Below are 20,703 nucleotides of genomic sequence, written 5' to 3' on the forward strand. Positions count from 1 at the left end.
GAGAGATTCGTATTAAGTGTGATAGATTCGTATATTTAAAACTAATTCTATCATAAAGTGATTAAAATACTTATACCGATGTTTAAATAGTACTTGATAAGTTCAATAATCAAGGTGCATGTTGACGTAATTTGACATATTTTATATTATTAGTAGAGTTTTATAAACGTGTAGATTAATTTGAATATCCTTCAAGGACCACGAGCATGAAAAAAAATCCTAGAATTTTATAACAATAGGCACTATTAGTGTAAAAGAAACAGATCAAAATAATTGTAATTAACTAAGTAACTACCTAATTATTTTTGGTAATTAAATATGTAATTTATACGAGAATAGAATGTGTCATAAATGAAATAATATGATTAATGCATTGAATCAAAAATTTCAAATACAAAATACAATACAATATTTTAGTAGGATGCGCATCCTACTGAGTGACTTGACTATAGAGCTACCAAAAATGTTGGCGCCCCGTAATAGTTCCAAGAGGTTAAGTTTAAAATGATTATAAAGTCGTCAAAATACTAACAGTTGTGATTACACAGCCCATTAAATCGGATAACTATGAAAATTACAACAAAATGCTAAATTGTTTGTACAATAAAATTGTTGGCATTCATGTGAAAATCGTGAACATTCGTTTCCTGTACTTTTAAAAGACTCTCAAATAGGTTTTGTATGTATTCCATGGTCAAAAAGGACTATTACTGGATGGTAGTGATATTAAGGCAGTGTTACTTAATGGGAAGGAACAAGAAGCCACAGCAGTTAGTCATTCTTTTACTTTAAAACCTACCTTTACTCTAACCCCGTTTCAAATGGTTAATTAAAAAATGGGTTCATCATTAATTAAATACTTAGGTACTTCACTCCTTTTAGTGCTAATTAAGGTAAGTAATTAATTTATTATAGCTGTTCTAAAACAAAGCTCCACTATTCAATAACACTAAAAGTTTATTTTCTATTTCATGTACGATGAGGTAAGCCACAACGTGTATGACCAAAACCAACGTCAAAATAATGCATTAAGTTGCCGGCTGAAACATTTTGGTCGGACGATAAACACGACTAAACCATGTTTTGGCTGCGCAGTGCATTTTAATTGAAAATTTAATCGCTCCCATCGAATGGCCGAATATCGGGAACGGGAATGGCAACTTCGAATACAGCGCCGAATTTATGCGCGCATCAAAGTCTTTGTGGGTTTAGCTGCGAATTTCCCAAATGTTCACGTTCGAACGTTGTAATTTCTGTGCGAATTTATTTTCATTCAAGTTTTTAAAAATCGCCTCGTGCTACGTGGTTGCTATTGGTTGGTAAAAATAAAACAAAATGTAAGCTCTGGTATTCTAAAAACAATATTTGAATTAAATTCAATACTTTCAGTACATAATAGTGCGTCTACAAGAACCCTTCTCCAATACATAACTAATGACTTTTTGACTATGGCTAGCGCAACGGGTTGGCAACCACCAACTTACAGAAAAGTGGAACCAACAACTTTTGAGGCAAAATCTACAACCAGCAGGCGCTATAAGTTACAAACGATATTTTGTGCCCAAGGTGGCTGGCTTAAGGAATTGGTTAGGGCTGTCACCAGCCGATACCAACGCAATATCCGGAGAGCACACCCCTAAGTGGATTGCTTTCTCGGCTCACAATAATTTTCTCGGTTTTAAAGGAATGCGCGGCCTGATCTCGCTTTCTGATGCACTGGTAGATTGTATTGGAAATATTGAAGTATGTACACACGTGTATGCATTTGTACTTATGGTACTTTCATATATAAATTATTTATTTATTTAGGTCTAAATATGTACACACATAATAGGTACACCGCGGACTACCCTTCTCTATGCTTATCCATCTAAAGTTTGTATGTAAGAGATTAATTTTTAGCCATATGTGATTCGATACCTATATTACAGGTTTAATTTACCTATTTTATATTTAAAATTTATATTTACTCTGTAACAGCGTATTGTTATCTATTTTAAGATAAATATTAAATATATTTATAAATTAAAGATAAGATTAAATTAAAGTCATATTAAACGTCTGGGAAGATAGCAATGGAACAATAGGCGTAGGTAAAATAAAATTACGTAGTTGCAGAAAAAATATTATTTACATACGCGAAAAAATAGCAATAAACATGTGGGAATTTTGACAAATAGATTGAACAAAAACATCATATTAATGTTATTAACAAGTAACATCAAAAGTTACTCCTAATTTACGCCATTTTTAATACGTAATTACTCCTATACTAATACATAGTCGAGAAAGTACCTTATTCCGTACACTGGACTATTACAGACTATAATCAAACGCATTACCACGAATCGAATCTGAAAACCCTTGCTTTGCATGAATATACATATGCATATATGGTATGTAATAAAATAATAAAGGGTTAAAATATAATAACAATTGTACGTAGTAAAAACATAAATAATATCGTAGCAAAACGTTGTGAAATACAGCAGATGGCCACAATATACTTATGTTGGGGGTGACAACCTAAGTAGATATCAAACTACATAAACCAGTATAAACAGACCTTCTAATGTGCGGAAAGATCATACAAAGCTAGACCATGATAAACTGGTTATATAAAGCTCGACATATAGACGTATATACTACATAAGTGATTACTTACGCGCCCACAACGTAAGGGTAATGTACTGAAAATGAGACAAAACGTATAAAGATTTATGTGGATATGTACTTTAAGTACAGTTTAACATAAAATAACAGAGCGCCTCTTATCCAAAGTGGTAGAAAGGGGGGCTTACGATGCTATCATTTTGCACCAGTTTACTGAGAACGGGTTCCCACACTCGTACGAAATAACTGCTAGTATTGTAAATACGACAGCCATGTTGTCCGAGTGGTTACAAGTGCGACTACCGGGCAAAGGGTGTCGGGTTCGATTCCCGGGTCGGGAAAAATATTACTGGGCTCTTTAGAATCTTAAATTCAAATCATTATAAATTATCTACCATAGCACAACATTATGAAACTTACAATGAACCTAATATGTTTTAACAAAAGATGTTTATACAAAATAATACCTTAATTCAAAACCATTACATGAAAAACATATTAAAAATATCACAAAGAATCAAAAGCAAATCCCCTCATTCTGCAACGAAATAAAAAAGCAATATTCATACTTGAAGAGAAAAAGAAAACATTTGAGTACACAAAATATACTAACGACAAAGCAAAAAGCGATTCTAAGTCTTAATTAAAGTAATTAAGCGGAGCCAAAACTCAATTAAAAAGAACTGTCTCGTCCGAACAAAGGCATCGAACGTTCAATTCAAAGTTCGATATAATTATGTAAGAGTAACTGTGACGGATAGAGGGAAAGTGTAAGGTAAAACTGTTTAATTTTATATGTAGTACTGTTAGTAGATGAAATCAAATTAAAACTAGGTATGTCAAAAACAGAGACTAATGGTCAAATACTCAAACGTCACTCAATTTTAAGACGCTCTCAAACTTAGTTCTCTCACTAAAAAATCTTTGTAAATGACAGAGACAGCACGATATTTAAGTAAAATTTCAAATTGAATAGCATTTCAGTATTTTGGCGTAAGCTAGGCTATTCTGTAATTGTCAATTCGAAACATTTGCAGTGAGCTCGATCGCGGTCCGCCATGTCATTGGTTGTGAGAATAATCTCGACCAATAATTGGCGAGAATGCGATCGAACTCACTTCAAATGTTTCGAATTGACAATTAGAGAATAGTCGAGCAGCAACCGAAAGATAGCCACCATCTGCTAACATTATGGTAATCTTACAACGATATCAAATACCAACCGTTTATAAGTTGATTGTTTAAAATATTTTAACTTTAGTTGTTTTTAAATAGTTTTTATAAATTTTATAATTATTTTATACGCCAATTGTGGCAAAACATGTTGAAACTTACAGTTTTTACTCTACCATCTGCATTTGCATTTATATGTACAATGTTACGTACACATGTTTATACAAATAAATGTATCTTTATCTTTATGTAACACACAACTACAATCTCCAATTCATGTAACACATCCTAAAATAATATGACAATAAATAAAGATCAGATTCCCAATTTCAGTCCGAAACAAATTACATCATTGTACTAAAGCAAATAAAGTAGTGCCGATGTATATTCACAGTATTGATCTTACTTTATATACAACCCAATGAGACTCGTAAAAGAATGTCCAGGTAGTTTTATGACTGTCATATTGTTTTAAAAGTAAAACTTAGTATTGTTACGTTTCCCCAGTGGTTTTGGAATAAACAACTGAATGAAGAATGGTGTTTCTTGGTTGCTAAAATTACGTAATAGAATATAACAAGAGTTGAGTGATTTTATTACCAAAAATTTAATTGGACTCAATGTAGCTGTTGTTGCTAAGAATTTGAAATCGATTTCAATATCTTATGCTCGGAACTCAAATGAGCTACGATTGGACTGTCCGGTTAGCGCGGTGACTGGACCGCATGTAGCGGGTTCGATACCCACACGGAGTAAATAACACTTTGCGTGATCAGCAAATTGTTTTTAAAGGTCTGGGTGTGAATATGAATTATTATGTATGGAAACGCATCCACAGGGGAAAATTCTAGTGTATGCCAATGTTTTTTTAAGAGAAAAAGAATGCAAAAAACATCTACCAGCAAGACAGTACAGGGAGCTGTCTTTAAATTGTAAAAGAAAATAATAAGCTGTAGCCTGTAACTCAAATATTGGACGTAAAAAATCGTTTGATTTATATGCGCGTTACGTCATAGGGATACACAACAAAATATCGAGATCTAGACAAATATATTTGTTTTGCTACAGGATAGGAAGCAATAAACATCTTGTCAGATATAGTGACAAGGATTTTACTAAGAAATCTTGTTTTTCTTCGCTATGAGATGTAATAGGATAGAGGATGGAGCTTTTTATGTACTGGTTATTAATTAGGTTGGTTGATAAGTAACAATAGGCATAGTAGTTGATTAGTCAAACCTTTTTTAGTTTAAGTAGGTTTTTAATATCTTCAATAACATAAATAACGTATTAACATATCATTGTTCTGCATGTACTTAGAACTACATTATCAGTAAGTACTATAATATTTCACATCTTTGTTTCTCACAAGAAAGGATTGTCATCTACCGTTTGCTATCTAAGTACTACGGTAATCTAATATGCTTGTTTCCATCCATACTCAGAAAACAAATAAATTCACATAAAAATCCTTTGAAATAGAATCCGATAGTGCAGTGCGCGTAGACGTTTCACAAGAGAAATTCTAAAGTCAGATTTATTCTTCTACACTTCAAAATAAATCAATACCATACTTACATTCAAAGATGTCCGCCATTTTATTTGGATTTTGCAAACACAAACATCAAGGAAAGTTATAAAAATTAAGAACACTCCACCATTATAAAGCAACAAATCAGTGTGATTGGCAGTTTCCTTATAAATAACAACATAAAACACTTTTGTTCAATAAATTCGTTAAATTAAGTCCATTTTCCCGCGCGCGTCTCGTGGCAAACGCTAATAAATTAGACATGGCTACCACAACTTGAACCTCGTAAATTGTGGCAAAGGAATCATGACGTTCAGCCTCAACCTATTGAAAATTATGTTGACATCGTTCGGCCTTTTACTTCTTTATATTTTTTTAATAATAATATTTAAATAAATTGTGTTCTAAATTCAAAACATCGATTGTAGTAATTGTCATCGAATTGTTCGATTTTCAAATTTAGGGTTACAGAGACATGGCCAGTTTTAACATTAAAAATACTAAATATTTTTTAAATAAATAGGTATTTATTAAAAGAAAATATTTAACTTTACAATTTTTCTTTGTACAAAATTTTACTTTATCAAAGCTTAGGTAAGTGCAAGAACAAAAACATTGTTGAAAAGTTACATTTAGGAGCCAACGTATATTTTTTCGGAGAGAATCTAACTAAGCAAGAATTTAAGCAAAAAGTTTCCTGTACAAAAATTCCCAAGGTAGGTAGTATTTCAACCGAAACAGCTACGCAAAAAAAACCTTACATTTTATGTAAATTCAATACCATCGATTTTCCGTTACATTTCTGTATTAAATAGGTATATTTTTGACATAAATACAGCACAGATAATAAATGACGAGGGAATGTGACACAAAATACACGTCCTTTTTTTCTTAATCATCATGAAGCACATACATTTCAAATACAGCCTCTTCACAATATTGTTACCTCAGAGACCGTGGCGTGGGAGTAATCGACGGCGGCTTATCCCGATTTTTAATTAAATATTCCAATCGATTCCAATATTACAATAGGCTTTATTTCACTACATTTTTAATAAATCTGCTTACAGATGAAAGATGAAATAGATATTTTTATTTTAAAATTGTAGTGCAGTATAAATTACCGATAATGTTAGGTATATATTGTGCATAGTACATAAACAGTACGAGTTTGCTTTACGTTTAAAATAATCGAAATGAGAGCGCGTTCGGAGTTCCCTCATACTAAGGGTAAGTACTGATCACTGATGAAAAAGCCAACAATTAAATCACCCCGAAGATTTAAAAGTCAAAGTCAAAGTCAAAATCATTTATTTCAAATAGACCAGGAAGGCACTTTTGAACGTCAAAGCAAATATAATAATATTAATAACGTCTGTCTGTCGGTCAGTCCTCTAGTGAAGCTATTTGCTATTTGCTTTAAACAAAACATGTCACTACAAAATCAGTCTCCAATGATTACATAATGTTCCAAGTACATAGCCATCATGACATAAAAACATATTACTAGCCCGTAAAGATATCCGCTCGGTGTCAGCAAAACCAATATGGTTTACCTCATAAATTGTGCGCGCTCGTAAAGGACGAGGTGGGTCGAAGTTTACGATGAACCGCCAACTCTGATTGAACGTCACACGTGATAGATACGTGTATTTGACTACATTTCCAGACTAGTAAAAGTTAGAGTAAGATGCATTATAAAGGTGGAATAAATAGGTTTATAGTGTCTTCGCTTGTAATTAGTATTCATTGGTTGACTTATTATTTTATTAACCTCTTGTATAAGTATAACACACAATAGAAAACACATTATGTCTCGCGTGCGTCTGTGTTCTCATACCACGGGTTGATTGTATACATATATATACTTGACAATTATTTCTTTTGATTTGTGTATTTATGTGTGTGGGAGAGCCATACTTCTGCGCGAATGGGCCGGCTCGAGCGGAGTGATACCACGGCCTTACAGAAAACTGACGTAAAACAACGCTTGCGTTGTGTGAGTGAGGTTAATGGAGGGCCAATTATCCTGTCTAATTCAAATTCAAATTCAAATCATTTAATTCATACTTGTTGTGTCCATAAATGTTAGTAGTAACAAGAAAACTTAAAAACTAGTCTAACTAATCTTCCCAATCACCGATTCTCCAACACCCCTTAAATCCTAACCTCCAAATGGCCGGCAACGCACTTGTGTTTTGGGTGTCCAGAATATCTAGCAGACTACGGATGTAGAGTAGATACTAACTAGTACATCTATCATAATGATAATTTATACACTTTTACTAATTTGATAACAACGAAACAAACAAACCGGCTCAGCAACAGTCGAACTTAAAAGTTATGAAGCAATTAATATTGCAACGTTTTTCTTTCGACGCTAGCGCCGCGCCGGTTAATTAACGGAATGAGCGCCAAGTTTACGTATTCGAACACTTTGGCTGTTCATCCTTATTTTAAAATATTTATCTGTAATTACAAAGTTTTGTTCCCGAGTTTAAACAAGGTTTGTTTCCACAATCCTCCGTGAGACGAGGTTTAATGCTTTGAACAAAGATTTTAATGTTTTACAAGTTTAAATTAATAACAGGTAAGGGATTTAAATCTGTCTCTTGAACTTTTCAGAGTTCGTCTGGGGTTACAAGTAAGTTATGATTTGTATACGAAATACGCATTACGAGGCTACATGACGAGGCTTGAACAATATACATACATTAAGGGGAGAAAGATGATAAATAGATGATACATTGTATATTACAGAAACGAAGCCGTCTCACTAGCAATGATAGAATTCTCTCAAACTTAGTGACTGCACACTGCACAGACGACGCAGTGGCTGGGTAACCGGCTGTCAGGCGACGTGTAGTGGGTTCAATTCCCGCACGGAGCAACTTTTAACGTGAGCCACAAATTGTTGTTTCGTCTCGGGTGTCATGTGTATGTGAACTTGTATGTTCACTAAAGGCACCCTCGACACGGGAGAAAATTCTATAGACGGGCAAAGTTTTATTTAAAAAAAAAACACTTTAGATGGATTGCAATGACTGACAGTTTTTATTACGGTCATAGAATTATATCAACTCACAGCAACCAGCATCATAGACATTTATTGGATCACGTGCTAAATACACAGAAGCGCGTCCCATTCCCAATCTCTTCTTAGAAACAAATTAATTAAAATGTAATGGAAACGGGGAAATGTTAATTTATTTTTTCCGAAAAGTCATTTTGTACTCAAGTTCTTCGCTTAGTAAATTAGTGAGGGAAACAAAACTGAGTTGTTTAGAATTGACAATAATTTATTCCGGGGAACTTGTATTTTTTTTCAACAATCCAAATTCTTTCTTTGTCAACGTTTTCCTGCCCGTTCGGAGGGTCCAAAAACGATTGAATTGTTTTTGTTTTCACTTTCTTTTGAGTAACGTCGTAAATACCCAAAGTCTGGAAATGATTTTCCTTCATTTAAGTAAACGGTTGGAAAAGTCGAAAGCAGATTTGTAACAGAATATTATTCTTATGAAGGAGGTAACATTTGGATTATGAAAAAAAAATCTATTGGATTTTTATTAGCAGTGCGAAGTTTAATTGGTGCGGGGGCTAATGAGCTTAAGGATAAAATAGATAGAAGCAGATAATCTTCAAAATTTCCAGGAAAGACTTAAAACAAAAAAAAACATAATCTCTTACTAATTGGTACCTAATCAATAAAAAAAATATGAAAGCTTATAAGTACGTTATTTCTCTTAAAACGTAAAAATAATCTCTTACTAATTGGCAATAAATAAAAAAATTAAAGATTATACGTAATTCCACTCGAGATACGAGCATTTAAAGTCATCCCAGCTTATTACAAGCAATAATATGAAACAAATAATAACCAAACAACAATTTGAAAAACAATTTCCAACATACAATGAGACTAATACCATTACCGCCTCAATTAGTAAGGCGTTAAATCAAGTTTGTAATAAAATTGACAAGAAGACATATACGACTGTTTCCCAGTACAGCAAGAAGGCTACATTTTAATTGAATAACGTTTGTTCCACTTGTGTTGGGAACATACGATTTATTAATACTGCGAGTACTTTATAGCTTACAATATAATATTTATGTTATTGAAGTTAATGAGAATGAAAACTGTAATGGTGGTTTTATAATTTGTATGGAAAATAAGTGGTTTTGAATATGTCATAATATTTAGGGTTAGTTTCTAAAGATCTTATGTTTCGTACGTGCAATAGTCGCAAGCAAAATTAGTTTAATTATTACTTATGTCGCGCTGTTACTAGAGCAGCAGCGGGACAGTCGCCACGTCGAATATGAGCCTCTAGCATAGGTTGAAACTAGTCGAGTTCCACGATTGCGTGAGTAAGTCGAAAAACATAATAATTAATTAGTATGTCTCACGAAAGTTATAGTATATATAGTTTTTAAGTTTTCTAGTTTAGTTGTAAATTTTATGTACCCAGACTGTTGGGTAAATTCAATATACATACTAGGGTGTCCCTTATATGACAAAATTTTTTTTTTTTTCGAATTTCGAAATGCATACCCTCTATATTTTTTACTAATGCTATAAGATACTTAAATATAAAATTTTATCAATCTAGCATAATTGCAACCAGTGCCGACCGAGCTTCAAAGTTTAGTAAAAAACGTGTTTCGTCCTAAAATTTCAGTCTGCTATAATTTCACTATAAATGCAATGAATTAAGTGAATAAATTAAATAATAAATTAGATGAACATTAATCTTTAATTAAAAACATAAAGAAATAAGAATCATTCAGGGTAACTTCTTTTTAGAGTAGTTTTTTTACAGTCTGGATACAATTTTCGATGTTCCTGGACACAGCGCAGCAAGAACTGTTTTTGTTCTTCTTCAGCCGTGATAAGTCCGTTAAAATCTTGCATTATTTTACAGCCCTTTCAGCAGTAGGGGAAAGTGGGGTAATTGGGAACACTTAACTTTAAAGGCAAAAAACACAGTATTTTCTCTTAAAAAAGGAATCAACTTTTATTAAAACTTAAACATTATTTATCTGTCTGCTTATAACAGAAAAAATATTTTTTAATAATCAACTTTTTATTAGAAATATTAGCAAAAATAAAAAACATTGCCGTTCCTATTTACCCGACACCCTATGGGGTAATTGAGATCAGCCCGTGGAGCAAATGAAAACAGTATTTAGAAATGGGGTTGTTAAAAATGGCACAGAGAACAGTTATAAATAACTAAAAAATATTTTCGCGACACATATCACTCCGTAATCTTCGCTGGTCTCTCTGGAAGTGCATTGCACATGTGCCCAAAGCTTTATCGTGGTCATGTAAATCTGATATTTGAACTGGTGGAGTCTGGTTCAGTCTGGCTGCATCAACGTCCCGCCTCATCTAAAAAAATTGTATTGTAATAAAAATATAAAAACAAATTGTAAATTTGTTTGTTCCTAATTACCCGCCACCCACCGTTCCTAATTACCCGCAGTCGACAATTTGAATAAAAATGGTCGCGACCTTCGATAGCTTTTTAAGTGAATCCTATAACACGTAAAATTTTAAAATTGATTATCCATGAAATAAACTTACGAAAGATGGTGTCATTGTACTCACAAATATGACATTTGCATCTAATGTATGAAAACACAAAATTTACAACAAAAATGCAATAAAAACATTTTGACTCACCGTGTCAAGATGCGTGCATCCTCCAGCTCCCACTGTTGCTTGCGCACTTAGGGGCGGGGGAAGCATACCTCGAATAGCCGCGAGACGGGATACGGGGAGGGGAAGTGGGACTTATCAACGTGTTCCCAATTACCCGCCGTTCTCAATTACCCTACCTTCCCCTATCATTTACAACTCTCAAATAACTTATTCTTCTTTTAGCCTCCAGAAAAGCAGCATTGTTATTCCAAGAAGATACATCTTCCTTTAGAAAACTGTCGTCGATCTGCAGTCGTGATAAAAATTGTTTGCTCTTTTCCGATATAAAATCATCCAGTGCTTTGTCTAAAAAAAAAGAAAAATAAGTTAAATAACAAATAAAAATTAACAATAATTTTGAAAATAAATAAATAAGTATTGGACATTGAAATTGAAATCCAACAAAAAGTCAATTTAACTTACCAAACAACTTTTGAGTCAGTTCTTCCTTCGACGGCACATAGCGTTTGCTGAAATTCGAGATTTTGTCCCTGTTGAAGTTGGCAATCATCTTCTTCTTAGTTTGGTTGTCAACTTCATCATCAAATAGTGATAGAATTACTGTCTCTTCACATAAATACCACAAGTGATGGCTGAACTTGCTTATAGAAGCTTTAGGAATTGTTGCGTCAACTTTTTCATACTCTTTTAACATCTTCAAGAAGCGCAAATCTTGATTAGGTGCTTTGGTCGCCACTGTACATTCGAGCCAAGGTTTAACATACAATAATACGAGAAATAAGCAAACATCTTGTAGAGCCTTTTTGTCTGAAGTTAGATTTTATTGCTTCTGCCCTTGATTTTCTAGTTTCAGTACGAATTCGCTGAATCGAGGATTTGTTAATACAGAAATCATCGCTGCTCAGACCAAGCGCTTCTACCACCGCATTAAGAATGTAAACGGAATCTCTAATGCTTAACTGGCATCGATCTAAAGCTGCAACTAGTTTAGGTGTTATAAGATTCTTTCTACCTCTTTTTGAACTTTGTTCATGGCAGGGAACGTCCGGTAACTGGAGTTCAGAATTCAAGATCTGTTCTTCGTCTGAATCTTCTACACTGTCTAAGTTATTTGTGGTGGAAGTAGATGCAACAGCTAGTGATTCTCTTTGTCTTACAATCCTTTCCTCTTCTTCCAATCGTCGTTGTCTAGATCTTTGTTCTTTTTCCGCCATATTTTTATCTACACCACCTAAGCATCCCGGTCGACCTGGCTCTCTCTGTTTCATTAAAAATAATTTATCTTCCTCTATTTTCATTCTCTCAAAAGCATTAGCATGTGCAATATCAAACAAATTATCAAGATTAATTAAAAATTGTTCTCACAACTCTTAAACGTAATCTGAGTTTTCTTACAATTTTTTTGCAACTCTCTCCAAACATGATATAAATCAATAAGTTTCTTCACGCAGTTAGGAAATGCCCTTGTTGGAATTCTTGCTTTTTCCCAATATATGATGCACTCCCTAATCACAAGATTTGCACTTTCACTAACAGTCAATTTAACCTCACGAATATTGTAGAATAGGACTGAGAGAACTTGTCGATTAGATGGTAATTTTGCACCATTTATTTGGTAGCTAGTCAATCCGATAAGAAAAATATTTTGTTTATCACTCCGTAATTCCACCGACATGTTTACGCACTAAACAATGAAGCACTAATAGTCTCAAAAATCAATCAAAAATCAATCTCGAAATGGCAAATAAAACATGTCGTAACAGGTCACTGGGCAGTACTTAAGCAACTTGTATCGACAAGTTTAAATAGCAAGTCGGCACGGGTTATCGTTTATATATCGAACTAATATTTTTTTCTAGACAATATAGGGTTATTACGAAACTTTTAAGAAGGTATGCGTAAAAAAATATCGAACTTGAAATTTAAGGGACACCCTAATACATACTAATGTATTTTTTTTTATTTTATTTATTTAGGGACAATTAACAGCCACAATATACAGTCCATTATATTATATCATATATGTATATTGAATTTTCTTAAAAATTAATATAAACATAATTAGTTACTTTTAGAAACCTATATTAATAGATTCTTGAAACCATCTGAGCCGGCGTAACAAACCTTTTTGCTGTATCAATGGTATGTTATGTATTTGAACATTCTGCCGACGAAATAAAAGATGCAAGAGAATAAAATCCCATTATGGCGTATTTTTTTTCAACTCTATCCAATCTAACTGAAGTAGAAACAGCCCTACACAGTGAACATGATGAATGATACCAAGAAAAGTGTCGCGAATCCAAACATAACAATACCAAAGAGAATTCGTATTGTGACACTCGCGGAACACAAATAAAAGCAATTTGCAAACACATTCAACATGCAATAGTACCAGCTACCAGACAAACAGATAACATAACATGCCTTTTTATTCCTCAAACGAATAAGTGCATAGAATGTTATTTTTGGTTGTTAGATGTGTTTAGATTCATAGTAAAAGGAAACTAAATCAACTCTTTACATAACCAAATGGCTGCTTCATATGTGAGATGGGCTTTAGTACGAGTTTGATTTACGTTGAACGGGATCGAAACGAAAGTGCGTTCGGCACTCTGATTGGCCGTTGCGTATGAACCAACCAATCAGAACAGCGATCGCGCTGTCATTTCGATCTCGTTAAACGTAAAGCCAACTCATACTAATGCCCCTGATTATTATCATTCCATTAACACCGAAGTAGGTATACAAATGGCATTAATAAAAGTAATAAGTTAAATCCAAATGAAAACCTAAAATCCATATTCCCAACTCAAAGAACAGTTAGCAAAACAAGTTATAATTTAAATAATAATGGGAGCACTGAGAAACAATGGTGTACAATACGAAACAGTTTACCAGTAGCGATCCACACGAATAACGTCGTATCTGCGAGATAAGATGTTCGCACGCGATATTACTTACTCTACAATATTTTACATTTAACTAACCTATTTTGAAATTGATATTTAAGTGTGGGAGAGGCATGCTTCAGTACGAATTGGCCGGCTCGACCGGAGTGATATCGCCACCTCATGGAAAACTGACGTAAAAGAACGCTTTTTTTTTTTGAGGGGGGAAAATCCTCCAATGACTTCTCCCGCCTTGGGCAAGGCGAGAGGGAGTGTCAGACTCTTACTGACTAAAAACCACCCCGTTCCTTCTCCTGCTTTTCGAGCCGGAGCCCCGGTAAACCCGCTAGGTAGTCCGCAGCTCCGGATCGTGAAATAACGCTTGCGTTGTGTTTCGTTGCGTGAGTGAGACAAACTATGGTTTAATTACAAAACTACATAACATCCTATAGCGCTTCAAATACAATATGAACTTAGAAGAACATCATCATCATATGCCTTACACCATTCATACATCATCCGGAGATAACATTACGTAACCATGTTCCTCCGAACGTACATATACGTTAGAATAACGTTCTCCCCTCCCCTCCTACGTCTTCATAAATTTACGCGAATTTTTACGACATGCCCCGAGGACATCGCCGATGTGAGGAACTTACAAAGTTATATTTTTGCAGTTACACCCCTGTGCTTCTCCGTCGCTGATTGAAAAACATAAGTTATCGCGAGAATTTGTTTAAATGAAATGGTTTGGGGCTCCGGGAGTAAGAGTGTACAATTGAGTGTCGAGTGGTTGTCTCGTAAAGTGACAGTTTTGTTATGCAAATGTTGGTGGCGAGGATTATATTTTATGAGGTAGTGGCTGGTGTTGCCTTACTGGATTTACTTAAGAAGCTCATCAATCGTCATAAACTTTTAAGTGATATTTATTTTTGCAAATAGGTTACAAGATAACACGTCAATCTCTAAAATAACGAGATGAGGCATTTCGGCATACACACTCTCGGACTACTTTGAGAAGAAATGCCGAAATAAATTCAGAGGCCACACCTTTTAAAATCCAAACTATCAATTAAAGAATAATGTGAGAGAACTATGCAATTTGATTATGTAGTGGTCTTTAGAGGAAAGTAAGTACTAAGTAAGTACTCCACCTCCTCATATGATCATTTTGAAGATCTCCCCAGTCTCTGCGTGCCACTCCTCTGATTAACCTTGTCCCATTTACATGTAAATTATCTAATTGGAAAATGCACGTATAATACCCTAACTTGAAGTGTCCACTCATGCTTATGACATGGCCACAAAATAATCAACATGACTAATCTCTTGTTTTGCCTAACAATTGCAGCTGTTCACGGCTCATTGCTTTGATGTGCCACGTAATTAATATAGATAGCATTATCTTAACTATCACGTTATTTGTGAGCCTAGTTCGTTAATACAAGTAGCCTGAACATTTACAGATAAAGTACTGTGCACGGGATCAAAGTTCAGTTGCTGAATCACGGGTGTTTAGTAAGTGATCAGCACTGCCCATGGACATCTGCTACCCATCCCAGATAAGTTGGAAGTGCGTTAATGGAAGGCAGGGTGGGGTTGAGCCTTCAGTAACCTCACACACACGGCGATGCAAACATGCCAAACATGGATTTTGATGTTAAACTTATTTTATTTTACTTCATTTGGGTAAGTTAGAAAGAAGTTTAGATACTAGCCAGACCACCACAGATGGGGCCCAGTAGGACTAATGCCCGATCCGGAGCTGCGGACAACGTAACAGGTCACTAGGGTTCCGCTTCAAAGCAGAAGAAGGAACGAGGTGGTTTTTAGTCAGTCAGACACTACCTCTCGCCTCACCCAATGCGGGAGAAGTCATTGGATGATTCCCCCCCCCCAAATGGTGAAGTTGACTCAATAGAGTTTTAGTTTTTTTTCATTAGTATAATGTCCTACAATAGGTGTTTGACAAATTAATTTCATCGGATTTTGATAAAACTGATATTCTAATTCTTCTTTGACTTAAACAAAACCGTGTAACCAAGCAAATCTTCAACAAACTCAAACACAGTCCCTAAAGACACACTGGAACGATATTCTTTAAAAAAACATACTGCATACGTTAATAGAGAAAACATTTATTTAATGAATTCCTTTACTTTTTAATGCCGGGCCGTCGAAGGCAGGCAACATGTTCCTATACGGAATTATTCATGACACAGGAATCATTGTGAGAGCCCGCCATGTTTTTAATGTTTAATGTTTCATTTTTTTCTTTTGTTTTAGAATGAGATGGAATCAGCAATTTTTAAATGAAATGGAAATCGTTTATTGATAGTGTAACTGTTTTGTGTCGTGGTGGGTCGGAGGCTTAATACGCCCGCTACTCATGCATGAGTGTGTGGGTTCGAAGCCTACAAATAGCAAGTGACATGTTCCAGGTTATATTTACTTTTTAAGAATTTTTAGACACCACAGAAAAACTGTGAAGGAAAACGTCGTAAGGAAATCTGGGCTGAGGTATAATTTCTAATTAGGTATAAGTCTTAAATCGCCAACCCGCATTGAGCAAGCGTGGTGATTAATACCCAAACCTTCTCCGTACATAAAGAGGCCTTTGGTCAGTTGTGGCCACTTATAGGTAACAGCCCATTATATACTGTGATACTATATAGTACATAATTTTAACATATAATTACAAAACTCGTAATAAATAGATGATACATATAGGACGTTGTCGTAGAAATATTATATTAAAAACGTCACACTTCCCAACTTCACATAGTTTAAACGTGGTGTATAACAAAATTGACGTCCACACCACGCTGTTTTACCTCTCGGGTAAAAACCACAGCGTTGCGATATAAAATAAACCCTGTAAGCTGTTTAATATGGCAGCCATTATTTTATCACATCCGCGCAGTACTTGTGCCCGTCAATAATCTCTTTAAAATCCTGTTATTAAAACACTACAGTGGTTTACAGCTTTTTATGTGAATATATTTAATTTTATTCATTAAATATGAATTGGCTGGCACTATCAATGTTTGGTGTAATTTCAGCTAGGTTTTAGGCATAGTTTTATTGGTTTTTTGTATCTATATAGACAGTTATTTGCATTTACTAGAATATACTACAACTAAGTGTGTACTGGGTACAACTGCATGTACTAGAATAGTAATAGTACGTCAGTACTTATATTCATCTATGGTAATAGTGTGTATAGTGTACAACACACTGAAATAATCTTAATTCATCAGTGTATTAGTCTAACACTGTCTGCACGGTTAGTGCGGTGCCTGGGCAAACGCCTGTCGAGCATATGTAGCGGTTTCGGTTCCAGGAGCAACTCTTTGTGCAATCCACTTATTGTTGTTTCGGGTTTAGGTGGAATGTGTATTTGAACTTGTATGTTTTTTCTTACGACACAGGAGAAAATATTGGTGTGAGGAAACATTTCTAAAAATACATTAAATGTAACAGTTTTTAAAATATCCACTACCGTGACTGTTCAAGGTATGTGATCGAGTTAAACTTGACTTGTACTCTTATTAAACAAACACACAGCCAAATAAACAAACTACTACCATATTAAAATGTAAGCTGCATACGCAAACGAAACAATTTAAAATGAACAAACGTCAAAGCAGTCTGTCCCAGCCATTTCTTGAGTTTATATAACAAAATTGCATTATAATTCACATTTAACATAACGTTTTAGAATTCTGAACTTGTTTCAGTGCAAGCTGCAAGGAAAAGCCCTGTAATTATCATAAATGCATATTTCCGACTACGATATTGCTACGCCGTAGTCGTTCGTAGCACGTAGCACTAACAAAATATGAAATTCGTAGTTCAAACCACAAAGTTGCCGCTACGTCTTTTTGACTTTCTTTATATTTTACGTTTATTTAATATTCTTACTTTTTAAATGTTTTATCAGCTCAGTTACAATATCTAGATTTCATACTGCTTTGCCAAAATTTGGGTAAATTGTTAGAACCTCAAAGTAGTGTAGCAGCTTATCACATTTTAGATTTTTCTCTAGAAAATATTTAATTTAAACCCTTGACATAGCTAAAAACTTAAACTCAACAGGCGAAAATCCCCATAAACACCTCCATAAAAATAACTTTCATTCTCAATCACCAACGCCTTAATACCTCTATAGATAAAAAAAATATATTTTATCAATGGTCCATACAAGAATAGTCCCCCTTTCATAGCCACAGAGGGGTGGAAGAAAATTCTTTTTTTAAACTATTTATATAGGTGACCTATCCGATGGATATGCGTGATGTCCATACCGTTGGATAACTGGGACAGTTATAACCGTTATTATAGTTAATAACGGTTTTACACGTCAATCGTTATTTACTGTCAGTGACGTAGGTTGTGAACCATAGTTTTTTATTTTTAGTGGTGGGTTTATGGGGAGGTGTTTATGATGTTGTAATGTTTTAATATGCTGTGTGATGCAGCTGGGTGGGTCTAGTGTTTTGGGTGATGATTTTATTGGCTAGCTAAAATTGTAGGTCACTATATATAGTCTCTTGTTGAATAGAGGGCGAGTATATTGAGAGCCTGAATTTGAATCTGACAAACTTTGAATTGTGCATAAACTCGAATCACACTTGTAACCGGCTGCCGCGCAACGTGTAACGGGTTCGATTCCCGCACGCAGCAACTCTTTGTGTGATCCAAATTTTTGTTTCGGGTTTGGGTATCAACCATTTTCAGCAATATTACATCAAATCTATTAAAAAATATATATATTCGTTAATTCGAAAAACTCGACTTTTTCAATTGTCATTAATAATTTAATCCTATCTCAATTTGAATACCACCAATACCTATATACCAACCACTTCTCGGCTCAAAACAAATGAAAACCGATCCAATGTTCCAACACCTCGCCTTTAATCTCCTCATATTACCCCAAGAGAGGCGAATGCATGTAAATATGTCAAACTACTAACAATTACGGCGCCACCGCCATAAATCTTATGGAAGTGGCATATCTGAGCACGCAGAACTATTGCCAAGAATATAAGCATTAAATAATACCCTTCTTTGCCCATAACACTTCATGTTTTCCTAGCTTCTTGCTACATTTACCGAATAAGGATAACGAACAACACTTTTTATTTATTATTGCCAATGTTTTATATGTAATCAGGACTGATTTAGTATGGAAGCAAGGCTTTGGCACCACATCAAGCAAATGTTAGCGATCTATTGTCAGTTTGCTTTTGTGTTTAGGAAATGCTAAATTTAGTGTGCTTTTCCACCAGAGATGTGCTATGCTACGCTGCTGTGGATGCGTTTGGTTTCCACCAATCATATTCATTGGTACACATAGCTTAGCACTGGTAGAAACGGACTCAGCTTAAGCTATGTGTTTTATATGAAAAACTGATTATCAATTTATAACCAACCTGTAGGCAGCTCTAAACACACGGCAATTATCTTCACACACATCTCATACTGGGATTAAACAACAACATTATATTTAGTTTTCTATCTATATCCATTTCACCACAATAGAATCAATAATTGATATAAAAAAGCATCTCAAACCAATATCCGATGAAAGTGAAGTAAGCAACAAAAAGAAGTCACCTCTACTCTTCATTACATCTATGACGTCACAGTACCTTGTACCAAGTCATAGGAACCCAATTAAACTTGGTAATGGCAGACAAATAAATGCCGTATAATATAAGTAAAACAGCACACTCGCACACATTGTACTTAAAGACCAACAATGTGAAGAGCACCGTACATTAGGAAGCAGCCTTACACTGAAAACCTCATGAAAATTTGAACAAACAATAAAGTTTACAGCTGGCTTAATGCTTTCAGGCGTGAGGGAGATAAAACCGTACGTGCTCTTGTGTAAGCTACACTCGACCAATGAGGTATGTATGCAAGGATACTCTTTGTAGTATGTACACTTGGGAGCAAAGAAACGGACGCACTGTTGCTTTTTTTTCATTTTATACAACCCTCTATAACTTTAAAAGAAGGATTACAAAGTTTATAACAAAATAGTTTCATTTTAAGCCGTAATGTGCACCCTTGCCTACCCCTTCGGGGATAAAAGGCGTGAACTTGTTTGTTTGTTTGTTTGTTTGTTGTGAGTGAGTAGTTTAATTCTAAATGTAATTAAATTACCTTTTATACACATACGTTACCAATTAATAAAATACATCTATCAAGCTTTCTAAGATTATTTAAACACCACTGATAAACGGTGAAGAAAATCTTCGTGAGGAAACCTTGGCTTAACCAGCATTGAGCAAGCGTGGCGATTAATACTCAAAACCTTCTCCATGTGAGAAGAGGACTTTGATCACCAGTGACCAGTGACCACTTATAGGCTGTTAATTTGTATAATTTATATAAAGTAATTATTTCTAAGTTTTAAAACATTTTCCACATAAATCAATCGCCATAACATGTTTTCACAAAAAAATATATTCTAAAAAAGTACTAAGACCCACTCAGACTACTTAAAAAGTATTTTGTTTCGATGGTACACACTCAATTTGCTGATAAAGTGTACTCATGTCTAATTGCGTATCAGAACGAGTGTATGAGTGGAAAATTTTGATGTTTTTAGTTTATAAGAATTATGTTAAGGACCCTTTATAATATATTTCCAAATTACAAGAGGGCTGTTGATCTATTTTGATGTTTTTCTACGTATGTTAAGAACTTTGAGTGTTTTTCAACAGGTCTGATGTTGTGAAGTGTGGGATTATATTATATTTGAAGAAGAAATTATTATTTGATAAATGATAAATTATTTGATATTCCTT

General features: G+C 34.4%; 1 protein-coding gene across 1 annotated transcript in view; it reads right to left on the bottom strand.

The window, feature by feature from the left end:
* Positions 1-20,703, bottom strand: part of LOC118276145 (muscarinic acetylcholine receptor DM1) — a 96,780-nt gene that overhangs the window by 64,461 nt on the left and 11,616 nt on the right. The gene's annotated exons all lie outside the window — the stretch shown is intronic.

Source organism: Spodoptera frugiperda, chromosome 31 (assembly GCF_023101765.2).
Source record: "Spodoptera frugiperda isolate SF20-4 chromosome 31, AGI-APGP_CSIRO_Sfru_2.0, whole genome shotgun sequence".
Classification (NCBI taxonomy): Eukaryota; Metazoa; Arthropoda; class Insecta; order Lepidoptera; family Noctuidae; genus Spodoptera; species Spodoptera frugiperda.